The sequence below is a fragment of the Streptopelia decaocto genome (genome assembly GCF_964273445.1).
Source record: "Streptopelia decaocto genome assembly, chromosome: Z".
NCBI classification, from domain to species: domain Eukaryota; kingdom Metazoa; phylum Chordata; class Aves; order Columbiformes; family Columbidae; genus Streptopelia; species Streptopelia decaocto.
In genome coordinates, this window is record NC_138657.1 from 79,543,745 (window position 1) to 79,555,141 (window position 11,397).

Below are 11,397 nucleotides of genomic sequence, written 5' to 3' on the forward strand. Positions count from 1 at the left end.
AGAGCAGACCAGAAGATCACCGGCGTGCAGAAAGCTTTTCATCCTGCATTTGTACCACTCTCAGGGTCCCAGGAGCCCTTCAGAAGACCTAAATCCCCTTCCAGAAAAGTCCATTTCCATCAAATAATATATTACAGCAATATCTTTTCTGGACTGTGACTTACCCAAATGGTTTGCATGGTGATAATCAATTTTACAGTGATACCTATTATTTCTTCACTCATTTCCTAATTGTGAGCATGCTGATAAATGGATTGGACAGTTACTTAATTTCACACTGGGGCCCATAAATATCCCTTGCTGGAATGTTGTTTGACAGCTATGGCAGTGATATTCAGTCATTGTCAACGAGGTACCTCAAGGCCCTTGTCCATGTGTTGGAACGCCCCATCGCTGCTGGATGTTCACAGCTGATCAAGAACAACCAGGGAACTCAACCAAGGTCTTGTAACTCCAGAGTACTTGTTGCCCATGGAAAAGCTAAGCTTATCTCCATGGTGGTTTGATCTAAAGCTCTGCAGGCTGCTTGATGTCACCAAAGAGAATTATAGAGCTGGAGGGGTTTTACCTTAGCAAGAGAAAAGATGCAACTGCATGGGACTGGCTCGTGGCCTTGTTTGGCCGTCCTCTGATGGAGAGGCTCGCTACAGTCATGCTGTAACTTCAGGAGCAAGAGATATCTGAGCAATTGCCATAAATTACTTTTAACCAAGGAAAGGACGGGCACTTTACAGCTGTGATTCACTTCCCGAAGATGTCCAAGGTAGGTCAGAGTCATGACCTGAGGGCCTCTTTCCACCAGAGGCAGCCAGACCAGGGTAGTGAAGTTTAGGTAAGAAGAGTCTCAGAAACAAGCCTTTTCAACACTGTGATTAATGCTGACAGCTACAGCCCATTCCTCAGTTTGAGGTCGGTCCCTTTCAGCACGAGCTGCTCAGGGCTTGGGACGTGACGTAAACCAGACCTCAACCTTGACTCATACTCTACAGGGCTTGATCCTGAAGCTACACAGTGGAGGATCTCTGTCCTCACCACATGTTCCCTGAAGATCTGCAACTGTGGAGGGCCCAGATGCATTCCCAGTACACCAGAGAAGGGCAGAGTTAGGAGGATAAGGACCCATGTCCAGGCAAGTACACATCCTCAGCAGCTCCTGGCAACTACCACCAACGCTTGTTCATCTGCCCTCAGAGGATGAATATACTTTGTGGCTAGAGAAGACCACACCATTGCCTTCTCTGGCTTCTTCTTCTTTAACCAGATGAAATTCAACAAAGGCAAGTGTAGGGTCCTGCACCTGGGGAGGAACAACCCCAGGCACCTGTACAGGTTGGGGTTGAGCTGCTGGAAAGCGGCTCTGCAGAGAAGGACAACAGAGTGACCATGTTGCCCTTGTGGCTAAGGAGGCCAATGGTCCCTGGGGTGCATTCCTTTCCCTAAAAGTGTGACCAGCAGGTGGAGGGAGGTTGTTCCTCCCCCTCTGCTCTGCCCTTGTGAGGCCACATCTGCAGTTTTGTGTCCAGTTCTGGGCTCCCCAGTTTAAGAAGGACAAGGAATTACCGAAGAGCATCCAGCAGAAAGACACAAAGATGCTGAGGGGTCTGGAGCATCTTTCTGATGAGGAAAGACCGAGAGAGCTGGGGCTGTTCAGCTGGAGAAGAGAAGCTGAGAGGGATCTTACCAAGGCAATAAATATCTGCAGAGTGGGTGTCAAGAGGATGGACCAGACTCTGTTCAGTGGTGCCCAATGACAGGATGAGGGGCAACAGGCACAGACTGAAGCACAGGAGATTCCATCTGAAGATGAGGAGAAACTTCTTTCTTTTGAGGTGCCAGAGCCTGGCCCAGGCTGCCCAGAGAGGTTGTGGAGTCTCCTTCTCTGAGACATTCAAACCCACCTGGACAAGATCCTGTGTGACCTGCTCTGGTGACCCTGCTTGAGCTGGTGGGTTGGACTGGATGATCTCCAGAGGTCCCTTCAACCCCAACCAGTCTGTGATTCTGTGATTTTGTTGCATGCAGTCCTCAGTGATTCTGTCCTTGGGGTAACTTACTGAATTTGGTCCAGCCCATATGTATAATTTTCGCATCAAATCCTGTTTCGGGTAGCTCTTGTCACCCTTGTTAGTTGACAGTAGGTGCAGGAAAGTGGAGTTTATGTGCTTGTTCTTTGACCTCTGTGAGCTTAGCCTTTTTTTTACTGCTTTTTTTTACTGAACTGATTAAATAAGATATCACTTGGGTTAGTGTTGGCTCCTTTGCTTTTACCTATTGATGGTAGATTTGATTTTCCAGGGTACTACAGGTTTCAAAATTAATTGTAATACCAGTTTGGTTTTTTTTCTCTTTTTCTTTTCTTTTATTTTTCTTTTACCATGACTCTTATTATTGTGAAGAAACAAGAATCATATTTTCCATTCTTCCTGCTGAAATAAGGAAATACTCATTTCATTGCCAGAGGTGCCTTGTAATGTCTCTTTAGGTGCCTTCAGTAAAACTCTCCTTGACTTCTGTAAGTTAAAGAAAACGTACAAGCTGTCACTTTCATGCTTTCTGGGAGAGGGGAAGGGATATTGATAGAGACTTTTCTATTAAAATTTGTCTGTCAGCCCCTTATGGGAATTTGAAGCATATTCAATGTAAAATGTGAGTTGCTTTAGTAAATTACTCCTGCTGACACTGCCTTCCCTCCCTCCTCTAAATAAAAAAGTAGAAAATCCAGTAACCCTGTCATAACCTCGTGTTTAATGATGGTTCAGGCACTGCTAATTTGACTGTTGGCCAATAAATATATAAATATATCAAGCCTCCCTTAATGCAGAGGAGGCCTGTCAGACTTCAGCCTCGTTGGTTAAATACCTGAAGGGGAAAAATGACTTGAAAGAACTTAATTCAAAAAATCCTTTAGGCCACACTGTTGCATCGTGCAAGCCAGTAAAGAAGCAGACAGCTATGAAGAGAAAGACATCAATAAATAATCAGGGGTCTTAGACTTTTAAATGGGAATCTGAGCATTGCAACCCAAAGGTAAATTGAATCTTTTTTCCCGTCTTCCTAGCAGGTGCTCATGCCTGTGTAAGCTATAAAACTTTGCTCATTGTAAATGTAGCTTGCCCTTTCGACAGACATTTTTACATGGAAATGGAAAGTCTTAGCTTGAGACCGCTTAAAGGCGTCTTTGCCTGCAGCAACTTCTGTTTCGTATTTTGCAAAGGCTTCTTATTTTTTCCTTTCTTCACCTTTTCTTTTCCTCTCTCCCTTTGCCAAGGGATATCTGAATCCTACTTAAACATTTTTCTGTCGTAAACAGCTCAAAAGAAGTGAGTTTTGCAACACACAGCCAGCCAGTGGTTAGGACCCTCACCACAACGGCATTAAAATTTTGCCGGGGCAATTGGTGATGAAAGGGGCCTTATTTATTTTTCATTCCCTCCCCCAACAAAACCACAGCCTATCCACAGATGCTTACATGATAGATGTTATAAGCCTGTCTTATCCGTTAATTAGCATTTTTAGACCATTTAGATGTACAATTATATAGTGTCCTGAGTAGGTAGCACAACTTCGGCTGTAAAACAGGGAAAATGTTCTTTCTTACTTATCCCCTTCCTCTGTGGACTTTGGCCTTGACTTGCTCATAGCTGCAATATTACAATTATTATATTATCTATTCATATTGTAATGAAGCAATGTTCTTTTGTCTGGAGAAGGTGCCTTTATGAGCTCTGTTTGCTAAGCTTAGCTTGTGATGCAGCGTTGGACCAAATGGATCTATTAACATCCCAGCTGAAGCTACAGCTGTGAGACACTGTAGAAACTGCACCCCCTCCCACCCCACACGCCAATTATCTCAACTGTGTGTTAACTCTGAAGCCTAATAATGTATTTCTGAGGATGACCTCACTGGTTTGCAGCAAAAAGTTTTCCTGTGGTATGGGCAGGCACCGAGATTAAGGGCAAGTCATAAACGAAGTACAACATTAAGTCAAGTCCCAATTTACAAACAAAAAACTTGATATTTCACATTAAATGACTAAGTATGACTTTTAAATAAGTGGCTTTTCCTACTCTACAATGAGACTTTATAGCTTATGATTAAATGCTGTTATTTCTCACATCTTTATTGTAAAGGAAATTTGCATATATTCCTCGACAAGAAGGGTCTGTCAGCTACTGCTGACTCTTCCTCACGTGCTGACCTGATGAGAAAGAGGAGCCTCAGTTCAGAAATACTGCTGGAGGGCTGACCTCCCTTTCACCCACAGAAGGACTATGTATGTGTTGGGAGAAACCTGGTCTGTAAGAGCAGTGAAGATGCTCTTCTCAAAGCCTTTACTAAGGTTTAAACACAAATCTCAAGAAGGGGTGACTTCAGCTTGTTGTTTCAACTTGTTTTGAGCTACATCCCACCGTCTACCAAAGCCAAATCCCTAATTTTCCCAAGGTCACAGTAACTTGAATCCCCTTCTAATATTGGATATTTTTAATTGTCTATGTGCCTTTTTTGTTTCTGCTTTCAGCATCTGATGAATCCAGTATCCTTAATAAAGACCTTTCCTGAAAGATAAGACTGAGTAGGAAGGAAAGAGGTGACCTCCTCTGCCCACGTCAGCACTGTGAGCCTCAACATCACGCACGACTCCTCACAGAAACTCTTTGACACAGACTGTTTCTTACAGTGCAAAGGGGTATTGCAGAAAAACAGGCAAGTAAAAATCCCTTGTGGGCTCCTAGATGAAGTTACTACTACCATGCATCTGATTCAGGGAGTCCTGAGCCATGAACTGTTGAAGGCACTAAAGGGAGGCTGAGTAACACAACAAACATCCTTTTCTTATGTCCTTTCCTATGGGGCTGTTGCTGGCCACCAATGAAGACAAGATTTTGGGCCAAAAGAGGCTTTGTATGCAATATGGTGTTATTATCATAAAAACATAGAATCATTTAGGTTGGAAAAGACCTTTAAGCTCATTGAGTCCAACACTTCATCTGTGTGTCTGTTCAACCCCTCCAGGGATGGTGACTCCACCACTGCTCTGGGCAGCCTGTTCCAATGCCTGACAAATTTTTCCTAATATCCAATTTAAACCTCGCCTGGCACAACCTGAGGACATTTAGTCTCTTCTTATGTGTAAGTATGCTCGGAAGTCCGAAGATTCAAGCCTGATGGGGTCTTTCCTTGTCTACTTTTGACCTCTTACCACAATATAATCTGCCTGAAGAGTCAGGCAGCAAATCCCAAATCCAGTCTTTAGGTTCCTCCAGGCCTTCCCTTCCCATCTCTGACCTTCTCCTTTTTTTTTGTGATGACCCACTCATTCCCCATATAGCCGTGGCTTTGGACTCTGCAGGCATTAAGCCTCCAAGTGAGCACCAAGCAGCAGGAACAGATGAATGTTTAAGAAAACAACAATCCTATTTTCATGCAAATGTCCTTAGCGATAACAGAGAAATGAAGAGTAATATCCAGTATATTGGAGGTGCAAGCAGAACCGTTTCTAAGCAGACCGTTTTTCAAAGTTTTCCATTAGGACCTCGCTCCTTAAATACTCTCTGTGCACAGAGCTCTTGCCCACCTGAGGAGGAAGCCTGATCCATATGCATGATGGATCTCCTAGCAAGAGATGCAATCTGCAGATCTGCATCTCATTTGCACTCTCTGTGGTTTGACAAGTGTTGGCAAGGAGGCAGCACTGGGCGAAAACACACTGCAGATTGTTCATGAGCATCAAATGGGAAAAAAATACCTTTGGAATAGAGCAAGTCAGATTGAGAGCTGACAAAACTACAACAAAACTGAGGCCAAATGTGACAGTTTCTCCTTTCCTCCAACAGCCCATCAGCCTTTGCAGAGCCAAAGAGTTTTTTCTCCCTTTGCTTGGAGACTATTTGCCCTGGAAGCAGCTCCAAAAGTAGATATACAGAGGGACAAACATTGCCTCAGCTGTATTGCAGGAAAGATGAAGCCTGTGTTAGGCTGTCCAAGGCTGTAAAAGAGGTTTATGCAACTGAATCACTGCGCAAGTGGATAGATATTTGTAGGCTGGCAACAGAGCGGGCTGTCCAACCAGGTTTCTAAGGTCCTGGTCCATGTGCATTGCCAAGTTAGGGCATCCCAGAAGGTTTCGGGCATCACAGAAGTCACACAGAATCACAGAATCCCAGAATGTCAGGGATTGGAAGGGACCTGGAAAGCTCATCCAGTGCAATCCCCCCATGGAGCAGGAACACCCAGATGAGGTTCCACAGGAAGGTGTCCAGGCGGGTTGGAATGTCTGCAGAGAAGGAGACTCCACAACCCCCCTGGGCAGCCTGGGCCAGGCTCTGCCACCCTCACCATGAAGAAGTTTCTTCTCAAATTTAAGTGGAACCTCCTATGTTCCAGTTTGTACCCATTGCCCCTTGTCCTATCACTGATTGTTACCGAGAAGAGCCTGGCTCCATCCTCCTGACACTCACCCTTTATAGATCTGTAAACATGAATGAGGTCACCCCTCAGTCTCCTCTTGTCCAGCTCCAGAGCCCCAGCTCCCTCAGCCTTTCCTCACACGGGAGATGCTCCACTCCCTGCAGCATCTTCGTTGCCCTGCACTGGACTCTCTCCAGCAGTTCCCTGTCCTGCTGGAACTGAGGGGCCAGAACTGGAGTCCTCGTGGGCCTGACTGTCTGGGGCCACGTTTGCAAAGACACGTACGTTCAACCATTTCCTTTGCCATGGCAAGCAAAAATCAGATTATTCCATGTTCTTTCAATTGCTTTGGTCACTTTCAGTGTCTTGGTTTCATGGACTTGAAGCATCCACTGTGTCACCTGAAATGCTGCACACCGATGAGGTCAGTTAGAGATGTCCATGGGTCATTGTGAATTACTTCATTGCCAACCAGTCCCCAACACAGGCAGCAGGTAAGTCCTTGGAACTAGAGGATCTTGAACCATGAACCACTTCGGCAATTTTTTACACAGTGATAACAAAAAATGGTCCTTTAATTCTGCATCAAACTAGCTATTTGTGGGGTTTTGACCAGAAAATGCATTTATCACAAAGGTTTCAATGATGTCATTATATTTATTTGCATCATTGCAAACCTCAGCCTGAAGTCCCACTCCCCACCACAAGGGCAGGACAGCTGTAGTTCCCCACATTGGCCTTATTTTGAGAAAGAACATTACTGCCTCTATATCTTTTTTTTTCCTTCCATTTTTTACATTTAAAAGACACTGACTTAAGAGGTTTGACCTCAATGTGATTGAAGTGACAGAGGATGCTGTCCTCATTTACTTTCTTGGCACAGGAGGGTTAGAACATGGCACAGGGGTAAAAGAAACAGAGAGAAGGGACTTCTCTAGTCCAAATAAATGTTCTTAATTGCATCCTGATAGCATCTCTACATGCTCCTATTTGTGTCTGCAGCAACAAAGCATCTACATGAATACAGACTGCATTTCTCAAAGGCGGCGTCTCCTGTAGGGAACTGCAAATGGATCTTGGGTCCCGGCAAATTTTGACTGCATCAGAGAGAAAACCTAAAAAGCTCTTCACTTCCTCTTGAAACTTCTGCTGAGATTCTGTTTCAGAGCAGAATCACCACTCCATCTGCTCTTGCAGCTTCCCAAGTTTGCATTTTGCCCATCAAGAGGAAAGGACTATTTCCCAGTGCTGGGTGGGAAACACTATGGGCTATGAGATCATTTTCAATGTAAAAGTGACCTCATCATGATTGCTCACATTAACGATCGCTGTAATTTGGAAGTCATCCTAATAAATTCACTTATCTGCCTGAGGAGGAGTCATACATCCCAAATGTAATGGCTTTAAACTGACAGTTTGCCCAGAGATGTTGTTGATGACCCACCCCTGGAAGTGTTCAAGGCCAGGCTGGACAGGGCTTTGAGCAACCTGGTCTAGTGGAAGATGTCTCTGCTTATGGCAGGAGATTGAAACTAGATGAGCTTTAAGGTCCTTTCCAACCCAAACCATTCTATCATTCTATATAGAGTGATCACAAATCTGGCCTTTGATATCTGCCTTCACAGAGTCCAGGAAAATTCTTCTACCCATCACGTGTACACAGCTGTAGAACTCGTCTGTAGAACTCAGCTGTAAAACTCTAGGTTGTGAGATAATTTTAGACAGATGCTGTTAGAAGTAACTGAGGAATTAATCTACATGAACTAAGTCATGTATATTAAAGCAATGTCCAGATCAGGCTATAAACCAAACTGTCAGAAATCACTTTGTGGAAGTATCTGTTCCTTGATTTATGAGGACAGAGATGTAGCTCTTGCCAACTCAAGTTTGATGGTGACTTCTCCCTTGCTGTGGGAAATGGAGCTTTTAATGGAATTTCTGTTGCTGTGTGAGCAGGGGACCGTCTTTCCTAGTTCAGGTTCATATCCCTGGGATACTGCTGAACCACTAAAGGTGACCATCTGATCTTGATTTCTGGCAACTGAATAATTCAAAAGCTACTTATCTGCATTTTCAGGAGTGTTCAGGGAAGTCACTCCACAATCATTTATAGCTCAAATACTATGGTATTGGGTCAGACTCACTCGCCATTCCACTTACTTGATTGATGAGTCTCAAAATCTCAGAAGAATCATAAATTCCAGAGACAAATAGTCATTCATTAGGAAAAAAAAAAAAAAAATCAATGTAATCACTGTTTGTTATTTGACATTTTGTGTAATTTTAGTTTTACAGGCATCCAGTCAGATTTGAGTTACACCGTTAGATTTTGAGGACCAGTTATGTACTATACAGAGGGAGCAGCCACTCTGAACAATTCATAACTGGCCGACTGGAGAAAAATCTGTTTCTAGGCGTTTCCAGGTGAAAATTCATCACAGAAACAGAATCCTATGAATCAGCATTAAGTAATGAACAAGAAAAAAAGGGCAAATGTATCAGACCTGCTGCGAATGAAAAGTAATTGCCAACACCAGCAGCAGCGAAGTTTTAACTACTTTTAACCAGGGTTTTGATCCAGACTTTGGGGATAATAATGGGAGTCTTGCTTTTGACATCTCCATCCTTTGGTCAGGCTCTTTTTACTGCAAAGTTTTCCTCTCCGGCACAACTTGGCATGCAGTGTATGTTCTCCACAAAGCACTTAAAAGCAAAAAAGGTAATTCAGCTGTTTTACTTTCCTGCCTAGTGGGAGCTCTGCTCAGCGCTCAGAAATGTATGCAAGTGTGTGACTAATGTACAGCAAAAAGACTCAGGATGGAGCCACTTTATTCATTGTTTGATATTGTTCTTTGTTGCTCAGTGTTTTGTAAATCCCCCTGGTTATGGAGACATTTTTATTAGAGAATACATTTTGGAAAATGGGGTTCCGCAAAAATGAAATTTCAGAGGTGTGTGTCTCAGCATTGATTTTTGTATTTGTAATAACACACTATAGCATATCTTGTTTTATATCAAGAGGATAAAATGTCCCTAACACAGTGATCTCCATTCTGTGGTAATGGATAAAGCCTGTTTATGAGATGTCATTTATTCCACAATAGACAGTAAATAAAAGCCATTTCAAGCTTCGGTTAAATCAAAGCTTGTTCGGGATTTCAGCAGATTTGCAAATTACCTTTGGGACCATTTTCAGTTTCAGTTGTTTTCCCACATGCTATTGACTATCCATGTTTTACTATAAATACTACTTCTTGCTCGCTCGCTCTCTGTCTCACACCAAACCCTCGGATTGTAGAGTGATTTGTAAAGACAAGCAGATAAAGTAAATACACAGGACTGTATTAAAATTTCTTTCCCGTCGATGTAACAGAAATAAAACTACAAGATTCAATAGCAGACTGAAAGCCAAAGGAGAAGACCTTGGACACAGATTTCTGGAAAGCCCAGAGATCTTTGTGAGATATTATTAAGGCAACAAAAGAGAAGAAGAAGAAACATAGGGTTTTGTCCAAAAATATCTATGAAAAACTGTCTCATATCAGCCATTTCAGCTTTGGCATTTAGTACTGATAGTGGCCATAGTCATAGGAGGGTTCTCAGACAACTTGTTCCGTCCTTGCTCTGGTTTGTAGATGGAAGGGTTAACATCGGCACATGAAGAATGAAGGGTCCTTGGCCTCTGGACTCAGAAAGTAACTCACTGGTCTGAAGTCATCACACAAAACAATATAATTTAATCAGAATATCATACATATGCTACTTTATAAACACCAAGACAAAGATATCAAGTGTTTTAATACGCAGTGAAGGAATTTGGTTTCTTGGGGTGGGTTTCTGCTGTCCTAAGAAAAATGGTCTACCTGAGAAGAAATGCAATTTTGAGACAACCAGAACTTTTTGGAAATTCAGAGTCAAGGCAGTTCTCTCACCTGATCGGGAAACAAAAATCACACTACAATGTTTGAAACAAAAAGGCTTCATCTGTTCTCCAGTGGGTTCACAGAGGGTATTAATCATAGAATCACAGAATAGTTTGGGTTCAACAGGAACTCCAAAGGTCATCTAGTCCAATCCTCATGATCATATAGGACAGACAACTTACAGTCCATTAGTTAGAGTATGGATCTCTTGGCTTCAGATGCCATCTCCACCTATACTTTTACTTTGTTTTTGCTAGAAAATCTTCCAAAGAAGAAAGACATTTTGCTTGAGCCTTTGAAATGTCCCATTTTTTCCCTAAAACTCTATGATTTCCAAGCCACTGAATACTCTGAAACATTCAGGATAGGATTTATATTCCCATATTTGAATTCTTTCCTTGTAATACTTGAGTCAAAAATCAGTCACTCACAAAAAACATCTCTATGAATTATTTTGTTCCTTGAAGCTATTTCTTGTTAGCTATTCCTGCATTCATTTTACGGTTGCCTTTTAAAATCTTGGTGGCTGTCAGTAAAGGGAAAAGTGACACTATTTTACTCAACAACACCTTTCAGAAGGCAAAAAAACTGTGCACAAGTAGATACCAGGCAAGCCCTATTTCTGACCTCAGTTGGGCAGAACCACCGATCCCAGCTCTTCCCACTTCCAGCTGCTCAGATTTGGAACCACAGTCTTTGCTGTAGACCTTAGAGGCCTCTGAGGTGGTCCTCCAAAATGTCTATCCTTGAACAGTACTGAGTTTCAATCTAAATATCTTGGAACTGCATGAAGAGGAACAAACCTATTTTCAATTCTGTAACCACTAGAGAACCATATTGCCACAGGAAAGTGAGATAGGTTCCCTTCTAGTGCATATCCTACTAGAAAGAGTCACATAAAACCATTAACTCAAGTAGCTCAACCTTGGAGAGATAACTCAGACCCATCACTCAATACACAACAATGTGTATGATGTGTTGTGAGTGAGGAAAGCAAGAAAAAGGAGCTCCCATCCTCCCAGTAGGATATTGCGTCGTAGGAACAGCTATTAGACAACCAGTTCT